Source organism: Mus caroli, unplaced genomic scaffold (assembly GCF_978045245.1).
Source record: "Mus caroli unplaced genomic scaffold, Mus_caroli_1 scaffold_3, whole genome shotgun sequence".
Classification (NCBI taxonomy): Eukaryota; Metazoa; Chordata; class Mammalia; order Rodentia; family Muridae; genus Mus; species Mus caroli.
The window spans coordinates 32,304,813-32,312,899 of NW_028227258.1; positions in this window are offsets into that span (position 1 = coordinate 32,304,813).

Genomic DNA, 8,087 nt, shown 5'->3' on the forward strand with positions numbered 1-8,087 from the left:
CTCCACCTTCTCCTTTTCCTCCTTCTTTCTCCCCTCCCCCTTCTTCATCTCCTATAGTTCCCTTAAAGGAAAAAACAGAACAGAAAACCCCTCTCCCTTTATAGCCCAGCTTGGTCTCAAATTCATGTTCTTCCTGCCACAGACTACCCAGTGCTACTGTGCCCAGTTCTGTGGTTTCCTTTTTTGAAAAGGGACCAAGAGTTCATCTTTTTTTTTTTTTTTTTTCGTTTTGGTTGTCAGCCATTTCTCCAGCCCACAAATCCATCTTTCCGTCAAGATGACCTCCAGGAATGAGACTTTTTGCACTAGGAGCTGCTCATGGCTGCCAGTGTCTCCTTTCTAGTGGCTTTACTGAAGACCTCAACTGGCTTTTACCCTTAGCCTCCCTTGACTGAGCCAAAGGCTCTGGGTGGTGTGGGTTCATAGGAAGTACCCGGAAACTGAGCTGAGCTCTTTATGGCAGTGGATACTCCATGAGCTAAGCCTGAATTGTTTACTAAGTCAAAACCAGCAGCATCATATATGTTCTCCATACAAAAAGAAGGATTTCCCCATCATAATGTTGAGTGACTTAGTATTTAATGTGAAAATAATATCAAATGCCCATAACTAAGTACATTTCTATTAATCCTTCAACAATTTGAAATACACAAATTCTACTCCTGTTTTTAAAATATGTAAAAGTTTGTCAAATCTCTCCTATTGCATTGATATTGTCACTGGATCTGCACCCCACCCCCATCATGGTGTCCAATCCCCAGGGTATGGTATGGGCTGCACATAATTTCTCATTACCACACTTAGTTATGTGGCAGCTTCAGCCAGGTGGTTCTGATTTTGGTGTCAAGAACATAAGAAAGGGGTTGTAGAATCTCCCTCTGCAGCTAAGGAAAGCCACTGAGGCCAGCTGTGTGTTGGGGTGTCCTGAATAGAAGCCCAGAGAGGTCGTTGTGAAAAGCCATGAAGGTGAAGCCTGGATTTGTGTTCAAAAACCCAAGGGTGTTGTAGATGCCAGAATTGTGAGAAACCTGCTGAGAAGAGCTGCAAACTCAGTGTGGGGCCAGCCTGAAAGAGAGAGGGGGGGCAGGGAGGATGTGGGTGAAAGAGCACTTGGATATCAGACACTGAGATGCAGAGTTTGGCGTTTACCCTGCTAGTTTTCAGTCTTGCTTTGGTCCAGTCTTTCCTCACTACGCTCTTTGTCCATGCTTTTTGGATGGTGACATGTATCATGTGCCATTGTATGTTAGAAGTCTGTGGTCTGCTTTTTTATTTTGATTTCACAGGTAGTTTACGGTTTTTCTCCTTGTGTCTCCCATGAGACTTTGAAACCGTCTTAAAGCTGTTACACACTATGAGGACTTTTGAAGTTGAACTGAAAACAGTTTTGCGTTATAATATGGCCCCAGGCCTATGGGGGCCAGGGGGCAGAATGTGGTGGTTTGAATAAGAACGGCTCCCATAGCTCATGTATTTGAGTGCTTGGTCATCAGAGAGTGGCACTACTTGAGAAGGATTAGAAGGTGTGGCCCTGGAGTAGATGTGGCCTTGTTGAAGCAGGTATGTCACTGTGGGTGTTGAAGGAAGTATGTCACTGTGGGTGTGCTTTGGGATCTCAGAAGCCCAAGTCGGTCTCTCTCTTCCTGCTGCCTCTAAATCTAGATGGAGAATTTTCAACTACTTCTCCAGGAACATGTCTGCCTGTGCGTCACCAGGCTCCTTACCATGTTAATGGACTAGACCTTGGAAACTATAAACTTGGAAACTAGCCCCAGTTAAATGCTTTCTTTTATGAGAATTGCTGTGGTCAGAGTGTGTCGTCACAGCAACAGAGCACTGGCTAAGAGTTATTTGAAGCTCAGGCCACGTTTTCATGGAAATATTTCTTCTTTTTTTCTTTCTTATTTTGACAGCATCTCTACATTTTCTACGTAATCCTACATTCACTATGTAGACCAGGTTGGCCTCAAACTCCCAGAGATCAGCCTGCCTCTGACCCCCGAGTGCTGGGATTCAAGGCATGCTTAACCATGCTCAGCTATGAAAGGAATCTCAAATAGCTTTCAGGTATTTTCTCCACTCCACAATTTTCCCTATTTCCCTTAAGTAACAGAGGACGATTGGTTCTAGTAATACCACATAGGAAAGACGAGGAGGGGTTGCTTGGCCCTCGCTGGCCTTGAAATATCTGGTACCTGCTTTCTCTTCAAGGAAGCACCACCCCACACAGTCATCTGACTTCCTTGTCCACACAGTACCTCAGATTGAGTGTAATTCGGTTCAGGAGTGCCTTGCTCCTAGCCGGGGATTCTGCCTTTTGACAGTGTGCAGAGCACCCTAGTAATTCATCTGGCTCTTTTTTTACCCCATTAATCTCATCTCCTTTTTCCACGAAGACAGAAAAACCAGTGACCAGAATAAGATGTCACCATTGTAACTGGGCTTCTAATTATTCATTTTTGATTCACCCAAAGGCAATCAAACCTGCTAGGCTGGACCGAACCAGCTGAATTCTTAAAAGGTGCCAGACATGAGCTTCTGCCAGCCAGGGTGCTCTCCTGTCCTTGTCTGTTTTCCTCTCTATCATCCTCTACTGACCCCTCCTACTCATTGCCACTGTGACCCAAACTATCCCTACTTGCCCCACCTACAGGCAAGCCTAGGGTCAGGGCATGACCTTAACGGAATCTTTGTCACCTTGTTGAAGTCTTTAACCAATCTGCCTTTGAAGAGGAACTAAATATAATGTGGCTGGTTTTGTTTTATTTGAGGTACATGATTTTGTTGTTGCTGTTGTTTTTCTTCTGCCATTTTGGACATTCTTTCCCAAATTCTTTGTAGATCAGATTCCTCCTTCTTTTCATAAATTCTGTTTTAGGTCGAGTTCAGTAGTAATGGCTTGTTAGACATGTGCCAAGTGCTGGATTTGATTCCCAGCACGAAGAGGTGAAGGAAAAGAACAAGGAGTAGGAGAAGGAGAGGAGGAGGAGGAGGAGGGAAAAGAGGAAGGAGAAGAGGAGGGGAGGAGGGAGAGGAGGGAGAGAAGGAGGGGAGGAAGGGAGGAGGGAGAAGAGGAGAATGAAAAAGATCAAAATCATCTAAGTCCGAGTATTCTATTTATATTACTAAGTGTCTTCTTCTGTCCACTCCTACCCTCTGCTCGTCTCTACCTATAGTTTGCTTTTTTCCCCCAATTACCTTTACATCATTTATTCCCAGTTTTCATATCTCTCATCCAGGCCTGTTTATTTCCTCTCTTATCAAGACTAAGCTCCGCCATCAGTTATGTCTAGACTACCAGAATAGCTTGGAAATTCCGTTTCTAATCCTACCATAATCCACAATCCGAACTTCCTACTGTAATTTTTCTTTCTTAAATGTATGACTTTATTGTCATATACCTGACGGTTTTCCAAGACCTGCCATTGTGCGGTGGGCAGAAGTGCGTGCTGGTGATGAAGCACAAAGCACCCACTGCCTGTGCAGACTCCTGCCCACATACCCAGCTAACTCTTGGTCCCTTCCTCCTCCACCCACCTGCCACCATGGGGCTTTGAGGTCATGACTTGTGTGCACTACCAGCACCCACAGTGCCAAGGCAGCACTTGGCACAAACCAGACACTTCAAATCATGTTTACACAAACAAATAAGTGATAGGCGTTGGCTTCAGCATTTTATATTCAAAACAATAAAACCTAGATAATCAGAATCAATACAGTAGGGCAGGCCGTTTTTCTAAGTGTACCACTTGAGTGTATGCCTCAGACATTTACAGTAAGTGAAGTTTTTGTTTATAAATTTCTACATGGGACTGTTATCTTGGGAAACTTTCTGGAACTCAATGTTGTGATTAAAAATGAAACATCACATCTCATGTTTCTATGGCTCTAGGAATTTTTGCCAGGAATGCTTATCACAGACATACGTGGCTATTGTCCAGACTCTATGAAGATGACTCACATACTGCTTTCTTCTCAATGTCTTTTCATATTTCTATGTATCCATAGCCTTCTTTTTGTGTGTGTGTGTGTGTATACTTTACTTATATTTATTTTTTTTTTAAATTTTTAATATTTTTATTACATATTTTCCTCAATTACATTTCCAATGCTATCCCAAAAGTCCCCCATAGCGCCCCCCACTTCCTTACCCACCCATTCCCATTCTTTTGGCCCTGGCATTCCCCTATATTGGGGCATATAAAGTTTGCAAGTCCAATGGGCCTCTCTTTCCATTGATGGCCGACTAGGCCATCTTTCGATACATATGCAGCTAGAGACAAGAGCTCCGGGGTTCTGGTTAGTACATCATGTTGTTCCAACAATAGGGTTGCAGATCCCTTTAGCTCCTTGGGTACTTTCTCTAGCTTCTCCATTGGGAGCCCTGTGATACATCCAATAGCTGACTGTGAGCATCCACTCCTGTGTTTGCTAGGCCCCTGCATAGTCTCACAAGAGACAGCTATCTTTGGGTCCTTTCAGCAAAATCTTGCTAGTGTATGCAATGGTGTCCGCGTTTAGAAGCTGATTATGGGATGGATCCCTGGATATGGCAGTCTCTAGATGGTCCATCCTTTCATCACAGCTCCAAGCTTTGTCTCTGTAACTCCTTCCATGGGTGTTTTGTTCCCAATTCTAAGAAGGGGCACAGTGTCCACATTTTGGTCTTCATTCTTCTTGAGTTTCATGCGTTTAGCAAATTGTATCTTAAATCTTGGATATCCTAAGTTTTGGGCTAATATCCACTTATCAGTGAATACATATTGTGTGAGTTCCTTTGTGATTGTGTTACCTCACTCAAGATGATGCCCTCCAGGTCCATCCATTTGGCTAGGAATTTCATAAATTCATTCTTTTTAATAGCTGAGTAGTACTCCATTGTGTAAATGTACCATAATTTCTGTATCCATTCCTCTGTTGAGGGACATCTGGGTTCTTTCCAGCTTCTGGCTATTATAAATAGGGCTGCTATGAACATAGTGGAGCATGTGTCCTTTTTACCGGTTGGGACATCTTCTGGATATATGCCCAGGAGAGGTATTGCTGGATCCTCCGGTAGTACTATGTCCAATTTTCTGAGGAACCGCCAGACTGATTTCCAGAGTGGTTGTACAAGCTTGCAATCCCACCAACAATGGAGAAGTGTTCCTCTTTCTCCACATCCTCGCCAGCATCTGCTGTCACCTGAATTTTTGATCTTAGCCATTCTGACTGGTGTGAGGTGGAATCTCAGGGTTGTTTTGATTTGCATTTCCCTGATGATTAAGGATGTTGAACATTTTTTCAGGTGCTTCTTTGCCATTTGGTATTCTTCAGGTGAGAATTCTTTGTTCAGTTCTGAGCCCCATTTTTTAATGGGGTTATTTGACTTTCTGGAGTCCACCTTCTTGAGTTCCTTATATATATTGGATATTAGACCCTTATCTGATTTAGGATAGGTAAAGATCCTTTCCCAATCTGTTGGTGGTTTTTTTGTCTTATTGATGGTGTCTTTTGCCTTGCAGAAGCTTTGCAGTTTCATGAGGTCCCACTTGTCAATTCTCGATCTTACAGCACAAGCCATTGCTGTTCTATTCAAGAATTTTTCCCCTGTGCCCATATCTTCAAGGCTTTTCCCCACTTTCTCCTCTATAAGTTTCAGTGTCTCTGGTTTTATGTGAAGTTCCTTGATCCACTTAGACTTGACCTTAGTACAAGGAGATAGGAATGGATCGATTCGCATTCTTCTACATGTTAACAACCAGCTGTGCCAGCACCATTTGTTGAAAATGCTGTCTTTCTTCCACTGGATGGTTTTAGCTCCCTTGTCGAAGATCAAGTGACGATAAGTGTGTGGGTTCATTTCTGGGTCTTCAATTCTATTCCATTGGTCTATTTGTCTGTCACTATACCAGTACCATGCAGTTTTTATCACAATTGCTCTGTAGTAAAGCTTTAGGTCCGGCATGGTGATTCCACCAGAGGTTCTTTTATCCTTGAGAAGAGTTTTTGCTATCCTAGGTTTTTTGTTATTCCAGATGAATTTGCAGATTGCACTTTCTAATTCGATGAAGAATTGAGTTGGAATTTTGATGGGGATTGCATTGAATCTGTAGATTGCTTTTGGCAAGATAGCCATTTTTACAATGTTGATCCTGCCAATCCATGAGCATGGGAGATCTTTCCATCTTCTGAGATCTTCTATAATTTCTTTCTTCAGAGACTTGAAGTTTTTATTATACAGATCTTTCACTTCCTTAGTTAGAGTCACGCCAAGATATTTTATATTATTTGTGACTATTGAGAAGGGTGTTGTTTCCCTAATTTCTTTCTCAGCCTGTTTATTCTTTGTGTAGAGAAAGGCCATTGATTTGTTTGAGTTAATTTTATATCCAGCTACTTCACCGAAGCTCTTTATCAGGTTTAGGAGTTCTCTGGTGGAATTTTTAGGGTCACTTATATATACTATCATATCATCTGCAAAAAGTGATATTTTGACTTCATCTTTTCCAATTTGTATCCCTTTGATCTTTTGTTGTCAAATTGCTCTGGCTAGGACTTCAAGTACTTTGTTGAATAGGTATGGAGAAAGTGGACAGCCTTGTCTAGTCCCTGATTTTTGAGGGATTGCTTCCAGCTTCTCACCATTTACTTTGATGTTGGCTACTGGTTTGCTGTAGATTGCTTTTATCATGTTTAGGTATGGGCCTTGAATTCCTGATCTTTCCAAGACTTTTATCATGAATGGGTGTTGGATCTTGTCAAATGCTTTTTCCGCATCTAACGAGATGACCATGTGGTTTTTGTCTTTGAGTTTGTTTATATACTGGATTACGTTGATGGATTTCCGTATATTGAACCATCCCTGCATCCCTGGGATGAAACCTACTTGGTCAGGATGGATGATTGTTTTGATGTGTTCTTGGATTCGGTTAGCAAGAACTTTATTGAGGATTTTTGCATCAATATTCATAAGGGATATTGGTGTGAAGTTTTCTATCTTTGTTGGGTCTTTTTGTGGTTTAGGTATCAGAGTAATTGTGGCTTCATAGAATGAGTTGGGTAGAGTACCTTCTGTTTCTATTTTGTGGAATAGTTTGTGAAGAACTGGGATTAGATCTTCTTTGAAGGTCTGATAGAACTCTGCACTAAACCCATCTGTCCTGGGCTTTTTTTGGTTGGGAAACTATTAATGACTGCTTCTATTTCTTTGGGGGATATAGGGCTGTTTAGATCATTAACCTGATCTTGGTTCAACTTTGGTACCTGGTATCTGTCTAGGAACTTCTCCATTTCATCCAGGTTCTCCAGTTTTGTTGAGTATAGCCTTTGGTAGAAGGATCTGATGGTGTTTTGGATGTCTTCAGGATCTGTTGTTATGTCTCCTTTTTCATTTCTGATTTTGTTAATTAGAATGCTTTCCCTGTGCCCTCTAGTGAGTCTGGCTAAGGGTTTATCTATCTTGTTGATTTTCTCAAAGAACCAGCTCCTTGATTGGTTTATTCTTTGAATAGTTCTTGTTTCCACTTGGTTAATTTCGCCCCTCAGTTTGATTATTTCCTGCCATCTACTCCTCTTGGGTGAATTTACTTCCTTTTGTTCTAGTGCTTTTAGGTGTGTTGTCAAGCTGCTAATGTGTGCTCTCTCTAGTTTCTTTTTGGAGGCACTCAGAGCTATGAGTTTTCCTCTTAGAAATGCTTTCATTGCGTCCCATAAGTTTCGGTATGTTGTGGCTTCATTTTCATTGAACTCTAAAAAGTCCTTAATTTCTTTCTTTATTCCTTCCTTGACCAAGATATCATTGAGAAGAGTGTTGTTCAGTTTCCACGTGAATGTTGGCTTTCTATTATTTATTTTGTTATTGAAGATCAGCCTTAGTCCATGGTGATCTGATAGGATGCATGGGACAATTTCAATATTATTGTATCTGTTGAGGCCTGTTTTGTGACCAATTATGTGGTCAATTTTGGAGAAGGTACCATGCGGTGCTGAGAAGAAGGTATATCCTTTTGTTTTAGGATAGAATGTTCTGTAGATATCTGCCAGATCCATTTGATTCATAACTTCTCTTAGTTTCACTGTGTCCCTGTTTAGTTTCTGTTTCCATG